The 13,931-nt window shown below is 37.5% G+C and overlaps 2 long non-coding RNA genes across 2 annotated transcripts in view; both read left to right on the top strand.

Moving 5' to 3' along the window:
- Window positions 1–809: 809 nt before the first annotated feature.
- LOC112477652 lies at window positions 810–11,476 on the top strand. The gene is made up of 3 exons (XR_003045550.1): window positions 810–1,011; window positions 9,668–9,780; window positions 10,648–11,476. It is a non-coding gene; the product is annotated as an uncharacterized LOC112477652 (long non-coding RNA).
- Window positions 11,477–11,555: 79 nt separating this feature from the next.
- The window catches only part of LOC112477648, an 11,893-nt gene continuing 9,517 nt past the window's right edge, over window positions 11,556–13,931 (top strand). The window contains exon 1 of the long non-coding RNA XR_003045549.1: window positions 11,556–11,757. This is a non-coding gene — a long non-coding RNA (uncharacterized LOC112477648). The remainder of the gene's footprint in view (window positions 11,758–13,931) is intronic.

Here is a 13,931-nt window from a genome sequence, read left to right as displayed (position 1 = left end):
ATAAGAAAGGCTGAATAAACTTGCTTAGATATATGAGTCTGGCCTTGGACTCAAATGCATCCTAATAATTCTATGGTCCTTACCAGCATTGTTGTTGCAAACCGCATAGTGCCATGCTAGAAAGGAAGGATTTCTATGGGTTACAAAAAATTTCTGACAACCTCCTCTCAGGTTCAATTCTAGGTCCCACTCACATGAGATGTGTCCTGCATGTGTAGATGCAAGTCTCAGAAACATTAAAAGAAATGTAGAATTATGATAATATAAACCAAAGCAAGAACAAAAATGAAGAACTTTTATTTTTCTCAAACCATTAAGTATTTCTAGTAACAAATCTAAACTGACATTCTGTATCTATTTTTTTCACTTTTAGAGAGATTTGTGACCACCTGAAAACACTTTTATTTAAACTGTTATATCTTGCTTTTTGTTCAAGGGAATGAAAAACAGTCAGGCCTGTCTGAATTAAGCCTCTCCATATACCTAGCTGTGAAGCCTTTCACAGATTGAATCTGTGGCCCTGGAAGATGCAAGACGAGGGCATGTGTTAAAAGCACAGGACAAGATGAATGAATGTCTGGCATCAAAGAGTTTGGATAGGATGAGGCCCTGGCTAGGCTGCCCCATATCAACCCATTGTGAGATGTGCAGGACCCCTCAGAGGTGAGGTGAGGCAGGTAGTGGGATTCAACTAAAGGAAGCCCTTCTTTCTCCTGGTATGTTGGTTTAACAAGCAAGGCTGCTGGGCCCAGGCCCTTCCTTTCATGTCTTTTCATGTTGAACATTTCCATTGTGCCCAGATAAAGAAAACAACGGCTGTATGAGGAAGCATCCCAGCTACTCAACACTGGGAGCCATCACCAGGCAATTCATCTCACTCCCAACTGTCCACTGTTTTCCCACAAGAGCTGAAACTGTACCCGACGCACTGACCACCAGACAGCCAGAGCTGAGCAGCTTGAATTCCACTAGTCTTTACAGGAATCCTGACGCAAAAATGCACCTCAATAGGTAAGAAGTTAAAAGAACACAAACAAACAGGGGAAATAAACTGGGAGATAAAACATTCTTGAGCTCCGGGGAACTCAAAAAGGGTATTTGGAGCACAATTCATACTTGGGCCAGCCAGCTCTGTTCATGCTGATAAGTCATTTTGAGAAAAACAAATGAATTCATATCTGATAAACCAGCACATTGATAATACCAAATTCCTTTTGCCTTTCTAAGGCTCTGTCAGGGAGGGGGGATAGATAAGTTCTTGCTGTACAAGGGCTGAGGGAGGTAAGATTTACTGTAGGTGCCACACAATGAAATATTTCTCAGTTTAATCAGTTTCACAGAAATTGTACTGATAAATGTCCCTTCCTCCCAAATAATTAAGACATGCCTTCATATCACCATACCTGCTATTAGAATGGCAGTCGATAAAATCTGTTTCAAGAGTGTCCACTGTTCTACTTGCAAATAAGAACAGCTGAGTGGATCCCAGGAGAGTTTTTATGATTTATTAAAATGTTTTTGAGGGGTAGTTGGGGGTAGTTCAGGTGCCTTCTGAATGATACTGCCTATTATACACATATACACATGTACATACATAATAAAAGTTATTCTCCTTGTAATCAGCCTCAGACATATAGTAACACAGTTATCTCAGAGAAAAACAGGGTAAATAAATTAGGGACTAGGGGTGGATTTTGAATTGCTAGGTTATAGAGAAACTTCTGAATTCTCCATCTGGATATAGCACTGACTGACACTTGCTTATTCTTTGCGATGTTAAATGCAGAAACAAAAAGTTAAAAAATGCCTGAATAATCCAGTGGGCAAATTGAGGATTAGTTTATACAAAAGGTGATATTTTAGCTGGATCATGAAGGATGGATAGGAAATAGGCAGGTGAAAGTTCATTTCCCAATACACCTGCCACAGTGTAGGCATGCTTAAACATTCATTCATTTGTTCATTCACCAGAATAACCCACATAAGTGCTAGGGATATAATTAATAAGATGGACTTGGTTGTCTTCAATCACACAAAATAATGTAGTTGTTTAAGCACTACAGATAGGTAAAAAGACAATTATAATATAACTGATAAAAACTAAAAAGGGCTTAAAAAGAGGGGTGCAGTGTTTTAGCAACACATAGTAGAAGGACAAGGAAGATTAGGCTCTTTCTTGCACTCTGCCCCTCCTTGGAGCTTCCTGGATGAAAGGCAGAGTCAGTATTCTCTTGTTATTGTTTCTCACAGTAATTAATCAACTTACTTCTTGGAGTCCATTGGGAGAATTGTCTGATATAATTTTGATCAAAATAATCAGAATCAAGGCTAAATATGTCCTCCTGCTTTACTTCCTTAAGTCCAAATTAATGGGTCTTTCTTAAAATATAGATTAGATTTTGTTTTCCACCACCAAGTACAGGCCTTGGCCTATAGCTCCCCTAATTTCTCCTGGCTCAATGCTGTGGATTCTAAGATAGTTCTCAGAGTCCCAGAAAATGTCATGGTACAAACTGGGATGTAGATGTCTCCCTTCTCTTCCCTGAAGCCACTCCACCTCACACTGTAGGGGCAGATGTCTCTCTGGGCCTCAGATTCCCTCACTTTTAAATAAATTTAGACTACATTCAAACTAAATTTAGACTAAACTCTTATATTCATAATTTCCTTTTTGGTTTGTTAGGAGATGAGTCTTTGAAATCAATGGTGCTTTTGAATCATTAGAGGGCAGACTTCCCTTAGAGTAGGAAATGAAGGAGAGTTTTGAGAAATTCAAGTATTTGATATAAAGCATTGGATTCTTCTCTTGATAAGTAGTGTCAGAGAGGGGAGGAATGGAGAGCAGTGGCGATAATGAAGGAATTACCTAGAGCAAATATTCATTGTTAATTAAATGCTTAGTGTACAGCAGAGTGTGTCACACTACAGGTCCTATTAGTAAGTCATGAATCAGCTTATTGCATCATAAATACCATTAAAAAATAAGATAGAACAAAACAGAAAACAATGCATTCTGTGTAGTGAGAAGAAATACTGTTTCATGAAATTTTGTTTCACGTATGTGTGCATAGAAATGTGTACAGAATCACAATGTAGATCTTATTTCTAATTGTATGTGGAGGTCAAACATTTTGAGAAATATTGGTTTAAGGGACAAAATATTACTTTTAGGGTTAAATGTTTAAAATATTTATACATGGACATATAAATTATAGTTTAATATCTGGTTGAAGCAAGGCAACACTCACACAGAAACCAGAGTAATAAGTATTACAGACCTAATAATCTTGAAGAAATAGAATGTATTCCATTTTATCCACAGATACCAACATCTTTTGTTTTAGAATTTGAAGCACTTTTCCTCTTTTTTAAGTTTTTTTAAAAAAATGTTTATATACCGATTATTGGCTATATATTTATACCTGCATCCAGGTCCCAATTCTACCATTTTCTATCTGTGTGACTTTGGGAAAATTATTCAGCCTCTTTTGGCTAATTTGCCTTCTCTTTAAAATTAGGATAAATGTACTTTGCACGCAGTGTTGTTTTCACTATATCAGCTAATGTATGTCAAGTATTTAGCCCAGTACATGATAGTTCTCATGGTTAAAACAGAATTAAACAGTTTTCTTTTCTTCTTAATTTTGGAAGCCAAAGTGCAGAACAAGCCATGAGATGGCTGATAAGCCAACATGGAGATTCATCTCTGAGCAGATTGCATCTTTGTCCTCATTTACCTCTTAGAACCTACATATTAGGTAAGAACAATAAATTCCATGGGTAGCAAAGAATAAAAGTTGATCTCGGCTCATATTCATGTCCTTCAAACTGTCACTTCAATCTGGCTAAGAGCTGTATCATTTCTGGGATGTTTTCCAGCTGAAAAACTAAAGAACACAATGTCTCTGTTTAAGGTGAATAAGTTGGCTTCTGATGGGAAAACTCACTGCCCCGAATGGCATCCCTCTTTTCACCGCTGCTTCAGGTCATGAAGCACAGCATAAAATGACATATTTACATGTGGTAGCTTTTACAGTGTCCATGACAGAAGAATTCCATACAGGTTATACAGTTGTTTTTTAATGAGTATCCTATGACATTTTTGAAACATGAAACAACTTTTATCTTGAAGGTCATTTTGTGCACTCTTTATGGTCAATAATATCAGGGAAACTAGACTTGGAATTTCCAGAGATTGAGCCCACGGTCCACAAAGTTACATGTGCTGGTGGATAGCTTGATGGTTTGTCTAAAATATATGACAGAATTATGCAGTTTTTGAGTTGTGAGACATTATAGAGATCATCTAGAACAAACTCTTTATTTTACAGGTGAGGAGACAAAGCCCAGAGATATTAAATTTATCTGCTCAATGTTGTCACATAGTTAGTGTGTGGCTCAAGACCTGAAATCAGACATCCTGTCTCCAAGCCCAGTACTCTTTCCACTGCATTCTAGATTCCCAACAATGAGTATAAAGTAAAGGCAGTCCTTGTAGTTCAAGGTCATGGCAGAACTATTTAGAGTCGCCTTCACAAAGCAGGCTGGCTAATTCTCAGTCAACCTGGCCACAGGACAGAATTTCCAAGAGAGGGAGGAAACTGGAAAAAAAAAGGACTGATTCCCTTTCTGAAGGGCATTTTATTTCAAAAGCTTGGTGAATATTGATGACTTTTAACCCAGTGATCCTATCCTAGAAATTAATCCTGAAGAAAGAATATGGATCAGGGCAAAGATTAAGCTACAAAGATGGCATGGTATTGTTTTTTAATAATAACATCTTGGATCCAAGGGGGGGGCACTGTTTAAATAAATGATGATATATATTTACATATATATATTAAAACCATAAAAATGGTGTTTTAGAAAATAACATCTAATAACCTGGGGGAAAAGTTCTTGATGTATTATTGCTCAGGAAAAGCACCTTACAGAGAGCAGTGTATATAGAACAACTCTAATTTTGTAACAAAAGTCTATATACTTATGTTTGTTTAAAATAAGGATTCAGATTAAATATTTCAACATATCAAGAGTGGGTGGTAAAATAACTGGGTCATTAATATTTTTGCCTTTGGGTTTTGCTGTATTATCCAAAATTTTGCACACAAATATACATTATTTTTGTGATGAGACAAAAATATCATTTAAAGTTAAATTCTGATTTCTTCCTTTGCTCTGCTGCTGGAGTAGTCCCAACAAGCTGAAGATGTAGGGTAGCCCTCTAGACCTTAAGTGTGGGTGCAGTGTTGAGAACAGGAGAGGATCATGCTCTGAAGATTTATTACATGTCATATTTTCAGTCCTTTGGGTCAATTATAAACTTCATCAAGAACAAGACTAAAAAAATGTTTTCTTCTAGACTACAATCTATTCCCACTCTCCATTGATCATATAAAATTAGAGAAAAGCAAAATAAAACATGTTACAGTAAAATTATTGCTGGCAATATAAGAATTACTTACTGTATGTGAAAAGCATATGAACTTCTATATAGGACTTCAAGTTATAAAGTCATGTCATGTAAACCTAAAACTAACCCAGTAATGTTATTACATCTATCTTGCTAGTATGTTGCAAATTATTTAAATAAAACAAATTGATAGATGGCACTTTTCAACTGGAGGTGTTACCATTCAAGAACATTTTGAGGGCTTATTATCAACTCTAGCACAGGTGTGGATGATTTCTATTTAAATCATAACACACATATATCTTAGTTTAGTAATTTGAAAATTATAGGCCAGAAATAAATTTGAAACAAAAACGCATTACTACATTATAGGGTCAATCAAATAAACTACAGCAAACAATTTAGGTAATAACGAAACCAGACCAAGAGTAATTTGTCACTGAAAAACAAGAATGACAGCCATTAAAAACAGTATCCAAACAAAACAAAAATGATGAGGCACTGATTTGAAAGTCACTTTATGAAAAATTATGAAATTCCAGATATTGGCACGTACACTTATGTTATTGGGCCTGGGCAGTGCTGCCATGAACCTCGATTTTTTAAATAGAATATGAGATTAGAGTCTTCAGTAAAATCCAATAATAGGCTTTTCTTGGTTTATGATTGTGGAGTCTGTGTAACTTGTAATAATTTACTTAGCTGATTGGCTCTAGGTAAAATAGAAATCTATGGCCTTGCACTGCCACCTGCCTGTCACCTACCTGTAAGATTGTAGGAAAGGACACTCATTTTAGAATCAGCAATCTGTCTGAGGCTCACAGATGTCCCAGGTTTAGGAAAGTCTTGATCCATGTAATGTGAGGAAACGGTAAGAATCCGATGCATTGGTTCACCCAGGGACCAGAGGGAAGGCTAAGAGACTTCTTCTGAAGAGTGTGCAGAATTCCAGAAAGTTTTTCTTCATTTTCTTTTTGTTCTATTTTCTTTTTCTATCTTCTTCTCCCTTAAGGAGTGACAGAAATAGAAGGTTGGTTATGGGAGGACATGCCATGGTAGTGGGTTTTTTTTTTTTTTCCTGGTGATTTTTCATTTTTTTGATTCCTTAACAAGCCATCTTTCATCTCTGAGGAATAACTTCCTTTTTCAATTGCTGCACATCCCTATTCCACAGAAATAATGGGAGAGCTCGAGAATTTTGCAAACAAAGAGAAAATGTTGAAACCTCTTTAATAGCCACCATCCTCAGGGAATTAGAGATTATGAGGAAATTCCTAACTAGGCCCAAGAAGAAAACCTAGGAATCCTAACCACTAGACAGGCACTGTGATTCCTGGGCCTTTGGAGAGTTTAAGAATTAGCTGTGATTTATGTAATAGGGTGGAGGATATTAATTTCAACATCTGAGAGGGCTTTTTGCACAACCCCCTCCTTTTAAAAATGGTTTGGCTTGTCAGATGTCATCTGGCCCTGACAATTTACATGTCTCCCTCTGGGAAGGGGATCATAACAGTAGCAGAGGTCTGGAGGCCTCATGATCTTGTGAGACGACAATGGGCCGAGGCACCAGCTGTGTGTTTGTTGCATGGCCAGGCTCTGAGGCTAATTAGGGCTACCAGACTTGAGGGCGCCCCTGGTTGCTCCTGCCTTCAGCAGGGGTTTACAACTGCTGAGGCTGTCTGGTCAGGATGAGTCAGGCCTTGAAACCCTTGGACATCCATGAAGTTTGTCTTCTGAGCCCCTCCCTCCTGCTGTCTTTTCTACTTTTTGCAGCCTCTTTGCACTTCTCATGATATTTTGACTCCATTTCTACCCCAACTCACTCTCAGAAAAGGTTCTGATTTTCTCCTGACATTTGAGTATAGACTTAGGTCGACCACTACTTTTCTGAATGAAATTGTCATTCTCATGTTTTTTTTTTTTTCCAATGGTACAGAGATCATGTCTCCTGATCTGACAGAGTTGGAGTACTATTTTGAGGACTGGGGGGATTTCCTAGATTCCTTTAAATCACAGAAGTGTCGCTCCTTCCTCAAATAAGGTTTTGCTCCACGAATATGGTAGGAAGGTGTGAATTCAAGCCAAAAATCATTACCGACCACCTCCATCTCTCTATGGAAGGACTTTCAACAGAACTCAGATTTGTTACCCCGGGGAAGAAATTGGGTCATTCAGAAGTGCCTCGGTCATGTCTTTACTTACATTGTCCTGACTATAGGGAAGTACCCGGGCAAGTGACTTAAATTGGCTGTGCCTCAGTTTTCCACATTTACAAAATGAGTATAATCAAAATAGTACTATCTTTAAGGTAAATTAAATATAACTGTATGTGTAAAAAGGCATTTGCAGGAGTGCTTGCCACACAGAAATCACTTCCAGGCCCAGTGACTGCTCACCTCTGAGGCCTGAGGAGTAAAGAATTGAAACCTAACTTTGGAATAGTACCTGTAGGTGAAGCTCTTGTTTGTGTTTGTTTGTTTCTAAACTGAAAGAATAAAAATCAAGTAGCAGGCCTCCTTTACTCACCTTGGGCATATTGAGATCCTCATGGCAGGGGCTTATCTCTAGGAATCCCATTTGATCTTGAAGTGGTTCTCCTAGGCCAGTAGAGCATGTGTGCCCTAGGCTGCATTTCCTTCCCTCGATCTCTCTTCTAAAGGAATTATTTACTTGTCTGGCTTGGTTTCTTATGTACTTTCATCTATTAATTTTGGTTTGTGTCTCACGTCAACCACTGTCCCAAACCAAGAACCAAAAATCTTTCTCAGTACACAATACTTAAAAAGGAAAGGAAAAGAAATGAAGATAAATGAGAGGAAAAAGCTTGACATGTTCAATTGGCTACCAAAAAATTAATCCACAAAATCCTAATAAACTAGCATACATTTTGGTCACTTTCGCTGATGGATGTCACAGTACAGATTACACATGAATATTACAGTTATGCGTTTTGGCGTCTATCATACTAAATTCAGCACCTTAAAGTTTCCAGTGTCCTTGGTCTATCTCTAAAGCCAACACGGGAAGTCCCAGGTATATGTTACCTTCTTAGCCAGTTACTTACTTAAACTTTGGTTACTGAGATGTGTCAGGGAGGGCTGAGATGAGGGTTTCATTCTAGGGATGTACACACTAATAGGAGAGACAGAATCACATGACATCCAAGAAAACAGGCCAGGCATCTTTGTGCCTTCTGGAGCCCAGGACAGCATGAATAGCTAGCTGTGTAGCTAGCTCTGATTCTGTCATTGACATGGCTGTTTCTCTGTCCATCTCTGTCTTATTCAGTGCAGGCTGCTGTAACAAAATACCATAGACTATGTGGCTTATAAACAACAGAATTTATTTTTCACAATTCTGAAGCTAGGAAGTCCAAGATCAATGTGCTGACAGATCCTGTGTCTGATGAGGCCTGCTTCCAAGCTTCAGACTGCCAACTTCTTTTTGTATCCTCACATGGTGGAAAGAGAGCTAGCTCACTCTCTGGCCTCTTTTTATAAGGGCACTGATCCTATTCATGAGGGCTCCATCCTCATGATCTAATTAATTTCCAAATGTTCTACTTCCAGATACTATCTCATTGGGATTAGGTTTTCAACATATTAATTTTGGGGGACACAGTCATTTGGTCCATTGCAGTGTCTCTCTGAGACATCAACTTCTAATGCTATCAACACCGTTCCATACCCTCTACTTCCACTATCCTAACAAACAGTACACAAGTGGACTACCTAGGGGCTGTGCATGGAGAAGGACTGACATCTCTCCTCCATAGTCTCAGCAGCAACCCCTAGAGCATGGCAGCAGCTCCAGCATTCTTTTTAGTCGCTTTATCCTGTGCTTAAAGAGGATGAGAACGAGTCAACAGCACCCCTTACCAACAGAGTCCCAAAGGGGCCTTTTCCCACATGCCTGTGCCACTGGATCAAGTAGCATTAGAGTTAGAATTTGGAACAAGGTTATTTTTATTGTGACAAACTATCAACAGACATGACAATACCCAGGACATGGAAAGTTACATTTCTAAGAACAGCTAGCCAATATTCCCAATTCTGTGACCCTGTCCCACTCCATCTGTGGCTATAGCCTTCTCTCCTTTCCCCAATAAATCACTCAGCAACTTCACATCATTACTAGTGAGAAAAGGACAAGAATGTGTACGCCAAGAGAAAGGAAATCTCATAAGGCACAAATCAGAGCTGCCTTAGTCACCTGGATGGAATGCTCTATTTTTGTTGTTTTGTTTTATCTCAGGCCTTTTGGTTTAGAGTTGCCTCCATTCTACAAGATGGAGAGAGAAGAAAGCAATAAGCAATCCACAAGGAATGAGATTCAAGAGGAAGAAGACAAGTTATAAGAGAAGGATGGTGAGTAGTTGATCTAAAAGGGAGAGGAAGCTGAAATGCTGTTTAACTAAGAAAAAATTCTACTTCTCTTATTAGAATCTCTTCTTCTTTGTCCTTTACCTTGTCTCCTCGGGGATGAAGAAAGAGGAGCCATCAACACAGGAGGTCATCCCTGAGTGTGCTCTCCCTAATCTGAGAATAGACTTCATACTCCTTTCCTCCAGCTCCCAGAGAAAAATCTATTATTGCAGGACTTGCCACACGATGGTGAAATTGGCTCCTTCTCATGGAAATGGATTAGTCCACCCAGGCATGGAACCAACTTATTCATATTATACTTCAGGGCTAAGCCCCTAGAATGTTTAAGAAATATTGTATGAAAAGATTGTTCTCTGATAAAACACAGTAAAACAAATAATTTTGCTATTTGCCTGATAGTTTAAAAATCCTTAAAGGAGAAGCCATGTGTAACTTATTTTTTCTATTCCTATGACCATTGAGAGTAAGTGACAGTTCTTGATATGGATAGAGCAAGGAAGATCACAGTTCATGCAGGACCTATATATAGCGATAATACTGGCAATAAGGTATAATGACAAAGTCTATTATTATTGTGGCTTAGCATGTTCTTCCTTTGCTGGGATGAGGTTTGAAGTTGGCTGAGAGGTCATTGCTACCTGGAGATCCCCAGTGAGCTGAAGCACTTGTAATAAGAAGCACTGAGAGCTTCTTGTTATAAACGAGTTGTGAGGGAACCCTCTCCTTGGTAGCATCAGAACACAATGGCAAGTGGGGGCCCTGCTAAAGCTACACAGCTATCAACACCAAAATTCATTCTGATTTGAGAGATTTTTATCTTACACTGGCTCAATTTTTTTTTTCTTTCAGCTTCCCTGACAAGTTATCATATAATAGTTATGGTTGGAACAAGACTCCTGTAAGCAAGTTGTTAGCCAAAACAATAATAACAACGAAGAAACCTCTCAAGGTGGCTCATTGTTCTTAATACGGCACATCTCATATAGATCTTATTTCAATTGATTTAAAAGAAATAGAGGAAGTAAGATGAGTACAAACTAGATAACATCTTAATCACTGTCTCCACCATTTCATCCTGACCCCGATACCTCTGCATCATCTTCCTGCTGGGTGCCCTCCTATTGTGCATTCCTGTATTCTTCTTTTTATTATTACTTGGCGACCTCTGTTCTGCTCAGAATGGCATGTGAAATGACTGCTTGTGGAACTGTTCTCCATTGTTAAGGAGACAATAAAAGGATGTCTGATAAGCATCTTACGACAGACTTTTCTCCAGCTGAAGCATATTGGCAGCACAGTTTTCCAAATTTGCATTCTACCTGGGCTCCACAGAGCTAGCTGAGACTCTTTGCCAAGGGAGGACATTGTTCCTTAATTTCTAGAGACCACAAGCACTTACCGGATTGTGGAAGATATTGTCTTAGAGCTGGCTAATTCTCACACTATGAACTGGCAACTAAAGTCCCTGGTTGTTCAAAAGACTTTAGAACATCCTTGATGTTTCAGAAAACCTGTTCGATTGAGAAGCATGTGAGCAGGTATAATGTAGTCTGTGTTCAAGAAGGTGTAGATTTAAATATGGTAGTCCCCCCTTATCTGTGGGGGGATATGTTCCAGGACCCCCGCTGAGTACCTAAAACCTTGGGTAGTTTCAAAGCCTATGCATTCTATATTTTTTTCCTATACATACTTATTTATAATAAAGTTGAATTTATAAATTAGGCACAAAAAAACTTTAGCAACAACTAATAGTAAAATAGAAAAATTATAACAAATTACAAGGGTTGTTTGAACCAAGCGCTGTGTTATCAAGACAGTTGTTCTGATGACCAAGATAGCTACTAAGTGACTAATGGGTGGGGAGTGAATAGAATGTGGAGACACTGGACAAAGGGGTGATTCAGGTCCCAGGCAAGATGGAGCAAGATGGTGCGAGATTTCATCACACTACCCAGAAAGGTGCGTAATGTAAAACTTATAAATTGTTTATTTCTGGAATTTTCCATTTAATATTTTTGGACTGATGTTGACCTTGGGTAACTGAAACCACGGAAAGCAAAACTGCAGATGGGAGGGGGGACTATTATAAACATGTGGAAAAATCCAGATTATGTTTTAAATAGTAGAATGAAAATGGTGTTTTGCTTTATGGAACATTCACAAAAGGAGGAGAGGAATATTTCAGGCTCTGATGTAATAGCTGTTTTTCTTCTACTGGAGGTTTTCAGCAGAGGCTCAATGCTCATTTTCATGAACATTCTAGAAGGTTATGTTTATGTGGGTTGGAAACTACACTAGATGAATATTTAATGCCATCTCCAAACCCAAATTTTTCCTATGACTTCTTTAAATAAGAGCATTCTTATATATTTAACATATAATTTGATTAAGAAAATTTCAAGATATCTGTCAATTTGTAGAAATGTTTGTTGGTTGAAACAAAACTCTTGTCTAGGATCAACCGTATTTATTATGTGTGTGCAATGTATAAGGCACAATACTAAGCATTTTGGATAGTAGGAAACTAAAGACATTTCTGACAGCCTCAATAGAAATATCTATTGAAGAAACAAGTTATAGGTAGCTTGAAAATTAATTTTTAAATGCCAAACTTTTTGCAGGTGACGTTTGGGTTCAGATCATGGAGAGAACATTCTAGGCTTGATGGTGAGGAAATTTTCATTAAAGACGTGGAATTTAAACTCTCCTTTTTAGTTAAAAATCGCATGATATCACTTATATGTGGAATATAAACCTAAAAGCAACAAATAAACAGGACAAACAGAGACTCAGGGACATGGACAATGGACTAGTGGTTACTAGAGGGTAGGGAGTGGGGGAGGAGGTAAGAGGTAGACAGGGTAAAGGAGGTCAAATATAGAGGATTTAGGGGAGGGTGAAGTGAGTAAAGGGTTCAAATATACGGTAGCTGAAGGAAACTGGACTCTTGGTGGTAATCACACAATAGAATATATAGATGTCAAATTATAATATACACCCCAAAATTATATAATTGTATTAACCAATGTTATCCTAAGAAACTTTAAAAAAAAAAAAACTGTCCTTTTTGAAGAAATTTTTTACCTATGTGTTTCCACTGCTTTCATTTAATCGTGTATATGTTGTTATTCAGAAATCAGCCCAGAATAATAGTTCTTTTTCTTGCTTTCTATGTCTCTCAGAAGACCTGAAAAGTAAGCAGAAACATGGAAATTAAGCCAGGAGCAGATCTGTAGGATAGCTAGAATTTAGAAAGATAAACATGAAGGGGGAAAGACAATGTCGTTTATTAACAACCCATATCTTCAAGAATCTTGGTAATGATTTAGCATCTTGGTTTCATTTATTCAGTTTAAACTTAAGTGTTTTCAACATAACAGTCAGCAACATAAGAAGAAATAGCTGAAGGCAAATTAATGCCTCAGAAACTCTAGGTCAATATTATCAAAGGGTCAATGACTGCAACATTTCGAAATTGTTGAGAATAACCACTGTGTTTCCTTTTAACGCAAAGTGAATAATAAGGGAAAATTTCAAAGATGGGACTGCATTTTGTAACATTTGGTAAACATAAAGCTCCTCCACTTTCTGTTCACCATATGTACCATATTTTCTATTAACATAAAATTCCAGCGACCCTTAAATAATTCAGATTCAATGACAAAACATGACTAAAATTCTGTTAAAATTAAATAGATGAACAACATTCTATTTAGTCTCTTACTTTGAAAGTAAAATAGCTTCTCTAGGCCACTCATATACATATTTGGTAGAATTTCTTATTCTTGAAAACATTTTAATAATATAAAGTATTATTTAAGACTCAAATATTTATTATGGACTAGTTTTATAATAGAATAATAGTTTTTGCTTGACCTATTATTTATTTTAAACTTTTTGTTAGAATTGATAAGATGAGCTTTCTCACTTAATTTCTTAAGTAATTGAGTTTCAATAGCTTTTTTTGTCCTGATGTTTTGGACAAGGCAGAAGAAAGCAAAATCAATGGACAAGAAGCATGCAACTTAATCCACTTGGGGAAAATTAAACAATTTACAATTATTTGTAGAGCATGTACTCAGCCTGGTGCTAATTACTCTTTTGTATATAAAGAAGTGATTATTGGTCCAGAT

Source organism: Pteropus alecto, unplaced genomic scaffold (assembly GCF_000325575.1).
Source record: "Pteropus alecto unplaced genomic scaffold, ASM32557v1 scaffold121, whole genome shotgun sequence".
Lineage (NCBI taxonomy): Eukaryota > Metazoa > Chordata > Mammalia > Chiroptera > Pteropodidae > Pteropus > Pteropus alecto.
This window is presented reverse-complemented; position numbering and strand designations above follow the sequence as displayed.